Below are 14,376 nucleotides of genomic sequence, written 5' to 3' on the forward strand. Positions count from 1 at the left end.
AATTCAAACTTAATATATCATCTTCATCTTAAAATTAAGACGTTCTACTACATCGACTTCATTATCATCACCAGCTGGGTTGTTTGTTAAATGTTGATTGTTGTTCCATCTCTTTTTGTAGCTGATCAAAAGCCAGTTGCGATGCATGTTTTTGTTGGTTGTTCACTAAGTGTCTGTAGTAAGAATATGATGCTTGTCATAGTCATAGACAAACTTATCTTGAGGAAACCGACTTTTTTTTCAGTTCTTTATTTTGAAATTTTCGGTCTACTGCTCTTTGCTTCTGGACGGTCTTTTGGTGTTCCACAAACTCCTCCGTGTTAAAACCTTCAGAGCTTCCTCCTCCTTGAGCTAATTTTTCTCGACAGTCTTGCGTTGTTATCCCTAAGGCTGCACAAGAACCGGACCGGAACCGGTAAACCGGACTAGAACCGAAAAAAAAGAATCAGAACCGGACAGGAACCAGGAAAGGAGGTACAGGGAACGGGAATGGATTTTAGAACCGGTTGCATAGGAGTACAAGTACCGGTTCTGTTGAAATTCCCGGAATGTACCGGACCAAAGTACCTGTTTAATCCTAACCTTTGGTTTCCTGTGAATCCTAGTCGTTGATGCTAGGGATTTACTTCAGTTTACTCTCGATCAAATATTTAAACCTTCTTTTCTTCTTCACCATCTCAGTGAGCCGCCACCACCACCATCAGCGAAGGAGAAGAGGATTAGAGAGAGGGGATATAAGACATAGGCAGATTCGAAGGTGTAGTTGCAGGAAATCCCACAACACACCCCTTGTATTATCATGACTATAATTTCTAGATCTAAACTTATTTGATATGAAAATAAAGATAAAGATAAAGATAATAAAAATACAAAATAAGACACAAGATTTACGTGGTTCGATCAATTTGATCTACAGCCACGGGGTTAGGTTTCACTATGATCATTGAATTACATTGAGACTCCATTAATGAGTATTTGGAGCTCTCTCTCTCTCTGGTTTTTGGGGAAGAATAAGAAGATAATAATAATATAAGTTACTTTTCTCTCTCCTATCTTTCTCTTTATATAGGATGCTACCTAGTGGATGACAGCTCATATACAGCTAAGATTTCCCCTAATTTCGGATCTGGCTTGCGATGATATCACAAGCTTACAAACGTTAATTTCGCAGATCTTCTAATCTTCGCAAAGTTATTACATTTTTCTTATGTTTAAGCTAATATCACCTATTGTGTCGTTTCTCAAAGTGCTCTGCGACATTTTTGTAATGCGTTGTTAAGAATTTCGCGAGCGTATGGTTGTCGCGAAATTCTGATCCTACATCTTGCCTCTTTTTTCTTGAATATTGCTTGAAGAGCGATCTTCAGGAAAAAAATCCATTGTTGTAGTTGTTGGAGAGATATACGTGTTGTTGGAGTAGTCTTTGATCTTTGTTGATGAAGGAACGAGCGAAAGAATACTGGACTTGAAAAGTACGTATTTGCCTCTATTCTTTTGTGAAGTTCTGGAGCGTTGCGAGGTAAATAAGAAGTATCATCTCTTGAAGTATGCGAAGTATGAAGTATCCTTGAAGAAGTATAAGAAGTACTCAATCCTCGAAATATATAAGAAGTATGAAGTATACTTTGAGAAGTATAAGAAGTATTCAATCCTCGAAATATAAGAAGTATCCATCCTTGAATGAGAATAATAAGTATTGCCTCTATTCATGCGAAATTATTACTCCATTTTTGGTGATTCCTGCCGAGAAGATAAAGAACATAAAATGTTTTCTTGGTAATCCATAGTTGCCTCTGTTCTTTATCTATGAGGGTAGAATCCTTGAGAAAATGTTGAATGTGCGAATTGTTTCTTCATTCTTATCTTGCATCTGTCTCATGTTTTGTGCTCATGCGATAGTATAATCTCTTCAAGTTGCTTATAATTGTGCGAAATAATTGAGCGAGATAATCACATCATTCGAAATAATCATATTCTGCGAAATTCTGACACATTCTATGAAATTTCGAATCATTCTGCGAAGTTCTGTATCATTCTATGAAGTTCTGAATAATCTTGCGAAATTCTGAATAATCCTGTGAAATTCTGAGTAATCCTGAATAATTCTGCTAAATTCTGCAATATTATTGCGAAATTCTGCAATATTATTCCTTACAGTTTTGTAAAGTACTTGTGCGAATATAATGCTTATGTGATGAAATGTGTATGCGATGTTTATGCAATGAAATGCTTATGCAATGCTTTTATGATGCGAGTATGATGCTTGTATGATGAGAATGCTTATTTATTGCAATGTATAGCTAATTTTTATGTTACTTAGCTCATTTTGCACGCTAAAATTGATTTAGCTTTAAATTGCCTCCATTCTCCATTTCTCTGGCTTTTTCTTTAGTGTATGCATTCCTCTTCGTGTAGTTATTGTTCCTCACAAGTTCTTACTTGCGTTTAATCTTTCCTTTTTCCTGCACTATCAGTATCTCATAACAGTATGATCATAATATCAAGTCTGCGGCATTTTCACTGCCTCAGTTTCATTTCCATGTACATATTCGCAAGCTTGTTTGCTTACATATAATGATTCTCGCAAGCTTACTTGCTTACTCATTTTCTTATGTGGTCTTATTTTGCCTTCCTAGTTAAAGGTCTTATTTTGCCACCTCTTGTCATTGCGACAAAATCGCAGGACGTCTTTGCACTTTCATGCAAAAACCCATTGATCTTGCCTTAACTCTCTCTTTTATTTGAATTTTTGTTGCGACAATATGACAGGCCTAAATATTCTTGCGAACATAAATCCCCATGACATTGCCGTCTTGCGACGAAATCGCAGGACGTCTTCACACTTTCATGTAATGACCTATTGATCTCGTCTTATCTTTTTCTCTAGTATTATTGCCTCTTCAGGATTGTCGCACAAATATGACAAGTCCTAATACCCTTGCGAGTAAAAAGCCTCATGACATTTGCGTCTTAAGACACTTATCAGCTCCCTAATGGAGGGTGCCGCCCTTATCTCCCCCCTGGTTTCCCCTTCAAGGAGGCGTACTTCTACCATACAAGGTTAGCTCCTCCCATCCGGTCTTAACAACAACCAGTTGTTTTCGCAGCCTCTTGTCCCTTTTGCCTATAGGGATTATGGTTACGAGACTGCACCCTAAGTGGGGTTTTCTTCGGGCCGAGTGCAGTATAAGCCAAGACTTGTCAAGAATGGCAAGGTACGCTCCAGACGGCCCTGACACTCTTGACTCAACCGTGTACCTCGGCGCCTTGATCAGATTGTGCACTCCTTGGGAGAGTCCTTATTACCTTAGTCGCCCAACCTAAGTCATAAGCTTAAGCTGAGAATCCAAGGTGCCTCTCCCGGATGGGCTTTATTGACCCCAAATCTCCATGACTCAGGTTCTGGGGGCGGTGTAACCTTTCCCTGAACCATGCAACATGTACCCCCTTATATGACGTACTTTAGGTCTTACATTTGCCTCTTGCGAAAGTGTATTCACGAACTAGGGTGTACGCCATAAAGGTTCGCCCCTTTCTCTTTTTGTTTCTGCGAAATTTTCGCGCCTCTTTGTTCTCTCATTCATCTTTTCATTTCTGTCATCTCTTTCACTCATTCTTTCATTTCTGTCATCTCTTTCATTCATTCTTTCATTCTCATAATATCATATCATTTGAATCAAAATAAATATTCAAGAAAAATTCGAATACATGGTAACTTTGAAATCTTTGTAGTTGTGAAATCTCTGTAATTTTGCGATTCTATCGCGTTCTGTAAATCAAATCAAAAATCTTTTTATTCTCTGCAAAAGAAATATTCTAGAGAAACATATAAATTGAATTTTCTCAGTTTTCTGTAATTTTGAAATCTCGAAATCTCTGTAATTTTGAAGTCTTTGTAATCTTAGTAATCTTTGAAATCTTGAAATCTTTGTAATCGTACGATTGAATCGCTTTTTGTAAATCAAATCAAAAATATTTTTATTCGTTCCTAGTATAAAGTAAAATGTTCAAGGAAAGTGGTACTTAGCTTTTATGTGATTCGTTGTTGTTGTCAATCTCGCGCGAAAAATACATTGCATGAAGTATAAGTGTCGCTTAGCAAAAATAGATGTGAGTGGCAAGAATTGAACCCGCGACCTGCTACTTGCATATTCTCACACCATACCAACTGTGCTAAGCCTCTCTTGCGAAATAATCAAATTTCTTGCGAAGTAATCAAATTCCAACTGTGTGAGAGGCACTTCTGTATAAATTTCGCGTAACAAAAATAAACATGCGATAAGCAAGAATTGATCTCGCGACCTGCTGCTTGCATTCATGCCTCGTGACCAACTGTGCAAGCTTATTCTTTGCGAAATATCTCTGCGAAATTATCATCAACTCTCTTCTCTGCGAAATAATTAAAGAAATATATGTGCGAAAAAATACGCAGGTGTTGGGACTTGATCAGACGACCATGAACTTATTAACTTCGCAGATGACCAATTGTGCTGTCTCTTGTTTGCGAAATTATCATTTTTTCGCTCTCTGTAAAAAAGAAGAAAACTATGTTCGCAGGCGAATTCGAACTTGCGACCACGAACACACATACTGCTCTCTGGACCAATTGTGCAAGAACCTCTCCGCATAACTTTTTTCCTTATTCTTTTATTCTCCCATGCAAATGAGAAGAAAATGAAAAATATGTGTCTCTGCGAATTCGAAACCGTGACTTATTTGTTGTTCGCTCAGCCTTAAACCATCTGTGTGAATTTCTGTTATGATAGAAATTGCAGCATCTTCCTCTTATCTTTTCTTCGTCCTTCCTTAACTTCTTTCACATTTGCCTTCAACTCCTGAACATGAAAATCTTCCACTGAAACTTCCATTTTTTCCTTAAATTTCACCACAACAACTAATTTTTTTCTCTCACTCTTTTCATGTCTTTGAATTGTTGATGATGTTTACTCCCTAAAAGTGTGATTTCTTCCATAAATTTTCCATTTTTGAACCTAAACTTTGTAGATCTAGAAAAATATGAACAATAGCTAATCTTCATGGAAATTTTTTGAAACAACAAGCTACAGGAGGGATAAATCCTTTACTCCTCCCTGTTTCTAGCGCCAAAAATGTAGTTGCAGGAAATCCCACAACACACCCCTTGTATTATCATGACTATAATTTCTAGATCTAAACTTATTTGATATGAAAATAAAGATAAAGATAATGAAAATAGAAAATAAGACACAAGATTTACGTGGTTCGATCAATTTGATCTACATCCACGGGGTTTAGGTTTCACTATGATCATTGAATTACATATGAATTATATTGAGACTCCATTAATGAGTATTTGGAGCTCTCTCTCTCTAGTTTTTGGGGAAGAATAAGAAGATAATAATAATACAAGTTACTTTTCTCTCTCCTACCTTTCTCTTTATATAGGATGCTACCTAGTGGATGACAGCTCATATACAGCTAAGATTTCCCTTAATTTCGGATCTGGCTTGCGATGATATCGCAAGCTTACAAACGTTAATTTCGCAGATCTTCTAATCTTCGCAAAGTTATTACATTTTTCTTATGTTTAAGCTAATATCACCTATTGTGTCGTTTCTCAAGGTGCTCTGCGACATTTTTGTAATGCGTTGTTAAGAATTTCGCGAGCGTATCGTTGTCGCGAAATTCTGATCCTACAGAAGGCTGATTTAATTAGGTCTAAATCAGAGAAGAAATCTTCTTATTATTCCCCTCTTTCACCTGAGTGCCGCTGCAACAAAAATTGGATTTGAGAAGCGGAAATTGATGACAAAATTAATACGAGTTTAATGGAAATGGCCGAGATACGGGTGTGCTAAGAACTTTGAGAAGAAGATGAGATGAGGATGTTGTTATGAGATAAGAAGAGAAAGACTAAATCTGATAAGGCTTTGCTGTGAGGATCTCAGAGAAGAACTAAGTGAATAAATTTAAGATATTGTTGTTGAATCGAAGATTGGTTATGATGAATTTGGTTCTACAACAAGGAATTAAACTTGAGAAATGGAATTCGAGATGATCTTGATGATTCTGAGAAGACGGATTTGATGAATGATCAAATTAAAGATGGTTTTGAGTTGTTATCTTATAGAGAAACAATGGGTTGGAATTAATAATGGATTTACAAGGATCTTGTGATGTGTATGAATGGGGAAGAAGATCAACATAACCAACATTTAGGAGAAGAAATAGAATAGATGGGGTTTACTGAAGTTGTATGGGTTTTTTTTGTTTTTTTGTTTTGTTGTTCTTGAGTTCATGATTAAAACCCGGTACCGGACTGGAACCAGACTTGTGTTCCCGAGGCACGTACAAGTACTCATAATTAAGAACCGGTCAACATGAGGTACAAGTACCGAGTTCATAGGAAAACCGGACCGTACCGGCCCATGGGCAGCCTTATTTTCTCCCTGGTAATTTTTTCTTAGTACTATCATTGATAAGTAGGTTGGAATTTGGGTTTGTTGTGGTGAATAAGAAGGATATGATGAACCTGGTGAAAATGGTGAAGAATTTGGTGTTGAAAGAAGAATTGTATGGTGATCTTGTCAGGTACTTGATGATTAGCTGCTAACGACTCTAGTTTATATTTGAGAAACACTTTTTAAAAAAGGTAGCAACTTTCGAATGTAAAACTTTTACGTATTGTCGTTGCGAATCTGCACGAAACTTTCTTTCCACATCAACATCAACATCATCACTCTCCCGGCCTATCTTGGCTTGCATTATCACAAAAAAAATATATGGCTACTTCCTAAATAATCGTAATGAAACGACTTGGCAGCACAACTAAATCACGACCATTGATGTTCATGGTTTATTCATGATATTTTTGAAATATGTTTTCTCACATGGTGTTACCTTGTTGTTTTGCATCATCGATACAATCTTGGATAAAATAACACAATTACGACAAATACATTCGCCTTCACCGACAGTGAATTATGGACCCCCGAACTTTAGTACTTTTGCCCTGAGATTAAGGTTGAGGTTGAGATTGAGAAGTCATATTACAAAAAGTTAGGAAATTATGAATTGTAGAAAAGGTGTTATTAGTGTATCTTGTTTTATATTGGAAGAAGAGTGAGGGATTGAGAATTTTAGAGATATTGAAAACTTCTGGTGTAAGTTGAAATGTATCTGAAGTTGACGATTCATAGGGGTGGATTTCTGACCATTGAATAATGAACCATAACGTCGAGTGATATATAGACTGTCATTGGCGCTTTAATGACCATCGATCGATACAGAGACCACGGAGCGATGGAGTCTTTATCATTCGGTAGAGTCTCTATTGCACTTGGTTAAGTGGTAAATGTAACACTCAGGCACGTATGCCCGTAGTGGATGCAAAAGTCGCAAAATATGCCAAATACCACTGGGATAAGAACCTGCCTTACCATCTTGTTAGATTTTAATTATTAACTAAAGTACATATTTATCATTGAAGAAGAAGCCCTTAACTAGTATTTTTCAAGCTTTTGCTTGCCCGTAAATATTTATTATTTATTTTAGCATAATTTAAATTTAAATTAGTTTATATTGTTCAATAAAATCCGTTTACTAAAGAATTCAAAAAACACAACAACCTTTCGCTCTCTGTGGGAACAAATCTTTACTTGTTATTCTACTCATTATTGCAGAAAGTGTAGGAAACATGTTGACTGGTTTATACCCATCAAATTTTGGTGTCGCTGTCGAAGAACATTAGGTAATGGTTCTTGTTTGATATTTTTTTCTAGTTATATTTTATGTTTTTCTCTTAGGGTTTTTCGGTTTTTGGATTGTGATGGAAACTACTCGTTGGTGGTATTTTTCATCCATCAAAAACGGGAGGTAAATTCTTTAAATGGGTTGTATGCATCACATTAATTTTTTTTTCCTAGTTTAGTGTCATCATCATGGTTCCTCAGGGAAATAATATGTACAGTGGACAAGATCAGGCACATTACAACGGTAATCAATTTACTTTATTTCAATCTTTCAATAATTGCACCAACCATGAGATATAATCATTTTCGATCCTTTGGTTTTGACCGATACTCTCCGGAACCTTTTTGTTATTCTCATACATACCAACAACCTCATGGTGAGTATGTACGTACTTCTAATACATTCCAATCTAGTTGTATGCAGCTTCTTAATCAAATGTAAGAGTGTCATTTGGATTAAACCAGTTTGTGCTCAATAAGGTGAATGTTGTACCAACCGACTCTTATGCTAATATACCTAACCAAACTCCTGATAGTATTATGACCATTATCCCATTCAAATATGGGAAATTTAGGATAAGATATCATAGTAAGTGAGGGGGTAACACATCTTACCTTGGAGGGAATTAAGATCCAATAAGCCAACTCGTTCAGCAGCTAGCGAAAAACGCGGGATTGACTCCGAGATCTTCAAAGATCTATAAATACCTTAAGAACATAATCGGATCAATATGACAAAAAGAGAATAAAGAATAAATTTGGTGTTGAAGCTACTCTGGCACTCCTGTGGATAGTTTTGATAAATCTAAAGAAAATAAACCATTGAGGAACCCTTGTAGCATTGATGAAGTTATACTAACTCCTGATCACAATAACGGTACTTATATATTCAATAGGAGAAAACTTTGTACAACAGAGCTATTATTTTGAATAATGTTACGTATTCAAATGCTTATGGCACTGATGAAGATTCCGATTTTGACTATAAAATTGCTGAAATTTTCAAGGAAAGAGTGTTGATCCAGAATGCGATTGAGAAGTTTGGTATCATAGAAAACCCGGATCATCACATACCAAGTAGGTTTTTCCAACTATATATCTAAACCTTTATGTGATTATCTTCCTCCTCTAGTCGAAGTACTTTCTCAAAGAGTTTTTAACCCAACTTTTAAGAAAATACCTCACTTAGGGTTGGATTTGTGTACTTCGATAGTTTCAACAGATTATTTTGCATTTAAGTATCCAACATTAGAGATGCTTGATTATATAACAATGCAGGTTGACCATGAGGAACCCATGAAATTTCCCTTGTCTTATGTTCTTTGTACACTTCCAAGTATATAAAGGACTAATAGCATGTTTGGATGTGCATTTAGAAGTTACTTTTTGACTTTCAGAAGTCAAAAAGCAAGAATTCAATTTGGGTATAGAATTTCAAAACGATTTCTAAAAGCAAAAAAATTAACTTTTTTGCGATGCAAAATTGCTTCTGACTTCTGTTTCTGGTATCCAAATGCACTATAAGTGTGGGGGTGACTTCTATCGAATGGTAACTTCTTTATTGTTATTATATGCAAATATTTGTATGAAGTTATTATTTGAAATGCAGATGGTTCTATAGGTGGATCTGCATATTTTCATATTGTTGGTATATGGAAGACAACCAGAAGGCCAGACTAAGAACGTTAAATTAAGCGATGAATAACAGGAAGCCCGTTGGTCTTTTATTTTTATCCCTTTTGCTATTAGTTTTTATAGTTTGCATATCATTATAGGAATTTCCCATCTTAAGTTTTACGTTGAAAGAGTCGAATTACATTGAGGAAAACATAAATGTTAAGCATATTGCGTGTTATTTATTGTCTTTTAGTTAATGTTTACTTTCATATGTAGAAACTTGTGAACAAATAAGGATGGACACTAACCTTTCTGCGTAGATGGAAACATAAAATCTTGGCTATAGGAATTAACGTATCCGAAAAATAATATGTTCATATTTGAACTCATAACTTAACTGTTAAAAATAACATGATGGAGATTGACCAATTATGAGAAAATTTATGCATGTGTATCTAGGAATCATCATAACCCTATAATTTTTTATTTTTTCAGTGTTGTATTTCATTAAGTGATTTGATGGGGCCTTAGTATTGTTATAAGGTCGTAACTATGATGCATTAGAATAATTGAAACATTTATATGTTTTCCTTGCGCATGGCTTCTAAGGCAAGAGTAAAAAACAAGAATATGTTGTGAAGTTACAACAATTAGATAAACAGATGGATGGAAATGGGATTAATAGTGATGAATCACCTCTTGAATAAAGACTCGGCCTAAATCTGTGCTTAATAGCGCAGCCAAAGAAGTAAGGTTTCATTAATTTCAGATGTAGAAGACGAGCCTCTCTTACAGGATTAAATACCAATCATTAACCTTAGCTATGACTCAATGGATGCAACACACGTTTCGCAATCCTATACCTCCAATCAACACTCGATTGGGCACTCTAACTGAATTACTAACGGCAGACTCTGTAGTAACTAATCTAACTACCAGGCAGTTACTATTCTAACTGTCACACTGTGACATTGCCTTCTCCTGAAGAAGATCCTTGTCCTCAAGGATAAATTTCGGGTAGTGAGCTCTGACATTAGAAATATCTTCCCAAGTAGCATTTTATGGTGAAGAGTTAGTCCACTAGATCAAAAGTTGACGGACCAAGCTATTTCCCCGTAAGATGGTGCGAGTACGCAAAACTTGTTGAGGAACCATGATAATCTCACCTTCATGATCAACAACTGGTAAGGTAGGAGAGAGTGTGTGTTTACGACCAATATGTTGCTTGATCTGAGAGACATGGAATACAGGGTGAATGCGAGCATGAGAAGGAAGCTCCAATTAATCTGTAAGCAACTGGTCCAATTTTGTGTAACACCTGAAATGACCCATAGAACTTGGAGGAGAGTTTAAAGTTTTTGGGTAATGATAGGGAAGCTTGTCTGTATGTATGAAGCTTCAAGTAAACCATATCTCTTATTTCAAAGGACCTATCCTTCGTTGAATGATCAACATATAGCTTCATTCTTACTTGTGCCTTTTGAAGAGCTTCTTTGAGGACATCAAGAAGAGTTGTTCTTTCCTTAAGGTAAACTTCCACTGCCTCAACTGATGTAGTAACCAGAGAAGTAAAAGCCAAGTAAGGAGGTACATACCCATAAAGTGCTTGGAATGGAGATATTTTCAAGCTGGTATTGTACCACCATTCAGCCAGAGCCAACCACTCACTCCATTTACTTGGTTTGTGACCTGTGAGACATCTCAGATAAGTTTCCAAGCATGCATCTTTCAGTTTGACCATCTGTCTGAGGATGGTAAGCTGTGCTCAAGTTGAGACTTGTCCCCAAAGTTTTAAATAAATCTTGCCAAAAATTGCTGGTGAAGACTTTTTCCCTGTCAGAAACAATGAAAGATGGTAAGCCATGCAATTTGAAGACTTGAGTGAGAAAATCTTTACCCACAGTAGCAGCTATGTAAAGGTGTTGAAGAGCCACAAAGTGAGCATATTTGGTTAATCTATCCACAATCACCAGTATAACACTCTTCATGTTGCTGACAGGTAAACCCTCTATGAAGTCCATAGTGATATGTTGTCATGCTTGCTCAGGGATAGGGAGAGGTTGGAGTAATCCAACAATATTTGTGTGATCACCTTTATTTCTTTGACTAACTTCACATTGAGAAAAGAAAAAGCACAATGTCCCTATGCATGCCTCTCCAATAGAAATGACTTCTTGCTCTAATAGAAGTTGCTTGAATACATGAATGACCACCAATGGCAGAAGCATGAAATGATGCAAGAAGGTTGTTTTTGACATTGCTTCCCACTCCAATGTAGAGTTTGTTTTTGTATCTCAAGACTCCATCTTGATAAGTATAATGTGGAACACTAGCAGGATTAAGCTAAAGTTGGGAAATGAGCTGATGTGCCTTATCATCATTGATATAGCTGTTGGTAACCTCTTGAACCCATGTTGGTGTAGAGAGAACTAAGGAGTGGCAAGTACCATAATCTGCAGGTCTTCTTGACAAAGCATCAGCCACCACATTTTAAGATCCTTTTTTGTATTGAAAATCATAATCAAAACCTAGCAGTTTGATCAGCCATCTCTGTTGTAAAGGAGTAGTGATTTTTTATTCAAGGAAGTATTTGATGCTTTGGTGATCAGTTCTGATAATGAACTTATTGCCTTGTAGATATTGTCTTCATCTTTGCACATCCATGACAATTGCAAGAAACTCCTTCTCATAAGTAGAAAGTGCTTGAGCTCTTGGACCTAATGGTTTGTTGAAGAAGGCAATTGGTCTTTCTTCTTGAAGTAGTACTGCACCCATACATTTATCACTAGCATCACTCTCAACTATAAATGGTTCAGTGAAGTCCGGTAAATCCAGAATAGGAGTATTAGTCATTGCCTTTTTGAAAAAGCGGGGGTCTAACAACCTCACACAATATTTCGCTTAGCAATCTGTATGGACTAACTCCAATATACTTTCAAGAGAATCAACTAGACAGTCAGACTCAATATTAAGAAAAAGTATATCAAAGAGTCATATCTCAATTTCTCAATTCAATCCGCATCAAACAAATAGGAATTTGCGAGCCTGATTGAATACAAGAGAAATAATTTGAACGGTACCAAAGACCAATGTTTAAGGATCAATCAATTTCAATCAACAACCAAAGGTTTGAATTTACCAATTGATCGATTCAACACACAACATGTGATATTTCAATTATATAACAAAATATAATGCACAAAATAAATAACACAAACACCAGAAGTTTTGTTAACGAGGAAACCGCAAATGCAGAAAAACCTCGGGACTTAGTCCAGATTTGAACACCACATTGTATTAAGCCGCTACATACACTAGCCTACTACCAATGAACTTCAGATTGGAATGTAGTTGAGCCCTAATCAATCTCACACTGATCAAGGTACAGTTGCATTCCTTACGCCTCAAGAACCATGCCGGATTCCGCGCACTTGATTCCTTTAGCTTATCTCACCCACAACTAAGAGTTGCTACGACCCAAAGTTGAAGATTTGATAAACAAATCTGTATCACACAGAAAAGTTTATTGAATAGATAAATCTGTCTCCCACAGAAATACCTACGAATGTTGTTCTATCTTTTGATAAATTAAGGTGAACAGGAACCAATTGATAAACCGGATTTGTATTCCCGAAGAACAGCCTAGTATTATCAATCACCTCACAATAATATTAATCGATTAACGAAACAAGATATTGTGGGATCACAAACGATGAGACGAAGGTGTTTGTGACTACTTTTCAATCCTGCCTATCAGAGATAAAATCTCGAGCAAATCTTGAAGAAGATAGTACTCAATCACGATAGAAAACAGCAAGATCAGAACACGCAACTACAGAGAAAATAGTTGGGTCTGGCTTCACAATCCTTAAGTCATTAACCTACAGGGTTTCGTGAAAAACGTAAGGTTAAAGGAGAATCGACTCTAGCTTATACAACTAGTATCACACAGGAGGTGTGGGGATTAGGTTTCCCAGTTGTTAGAGTTCTCCTTTATATAGATTTCAAATCAGGGTTTGCAATCTAAGTTACCTTGGTAACAAAGCATTCACTATTCACTGTTAGATGAAACCTGATTAGATTCAAGCTAATATCTTTCAACCGTTAGATCGATCTTAGCTTGTTATACACAAATGAAATGTATATTGATTTAGGTTTGAGTAACTGTACCTAAACATGTACACTTAGTCGGTTCAACAATAGTTAACCAATGGTTAGCCATATGAGCACTTTCATACAACCTTATTCATCTTTACCATAACTAGTTCAAATGACTCAAATGAAACTAGTTAGAGAGTTGTTCAATTGCTTAGATCTCATAGAAGTATACAATACACAATTGAAGCAAAATCGATTTTGATTCACTCGAATCAATTCATGAACATCATAGCCACGGTTTGCAAAAGATTGTATTCCTTATTAAATAAATGTTTTAGTTCATGAACAAACCGATTTTAGAAAGCAACCTACTTAAGTATGCAAACGGGTACGCATACCTAAGTAGCGGGACCGAGTTTGGTTATCCAGTACGCGTATGGGTACGCATACCAATTCACACTTTCAAACTCCGGTAGAAATTCACGAAACCCAAACTTCCGTCAATATGCGTACGGGTATGCATACCTTAGTTCAGGACTTCCAACAACCAACTAGTACGCGTACGGGTACGCATACTTGGGTTCCCGGTTTTGGATTTTACGCAAATGTGAATACACACTATGTTACTTGTTTTAAACTCTCATTTAAATCATTGAAACTTTCTTAGAGGGTGACAATAGTTGTTATCCACAAACTATTAGTATCAAAGCGATTTTCAAGTTATTAAAATAATCAATATGACTTTCGTCAAGAGTAAATATGAACTTGGTTAAAGCGAAAGCTTACCAACACATATTTCGAGAAATAGACAAGTGAGTTAAACTCAGCTCGAAATAGCAAATGTGTATAATTGAAGTTTATATAGCAATACGACTTTTGTCTCAAATAGGAGATATAATAGATAGACTTTTGAGTGATAGATAAGTTCAAG

This window comes from Papaver somniferum, chromosome 7, assembly GCF_003573695.1.
Source record: "Papaver somniferum cultivar HN1 chromosome 7, ASM357369v1, whole genome shotgun sequence".
Lineage (NCBI taxonomy): Eukaryota > Viridiplantae > Streptophyta > Magnoliopsida > Ranunculales > Papaveraceae > Papaver > Papaver somniferum.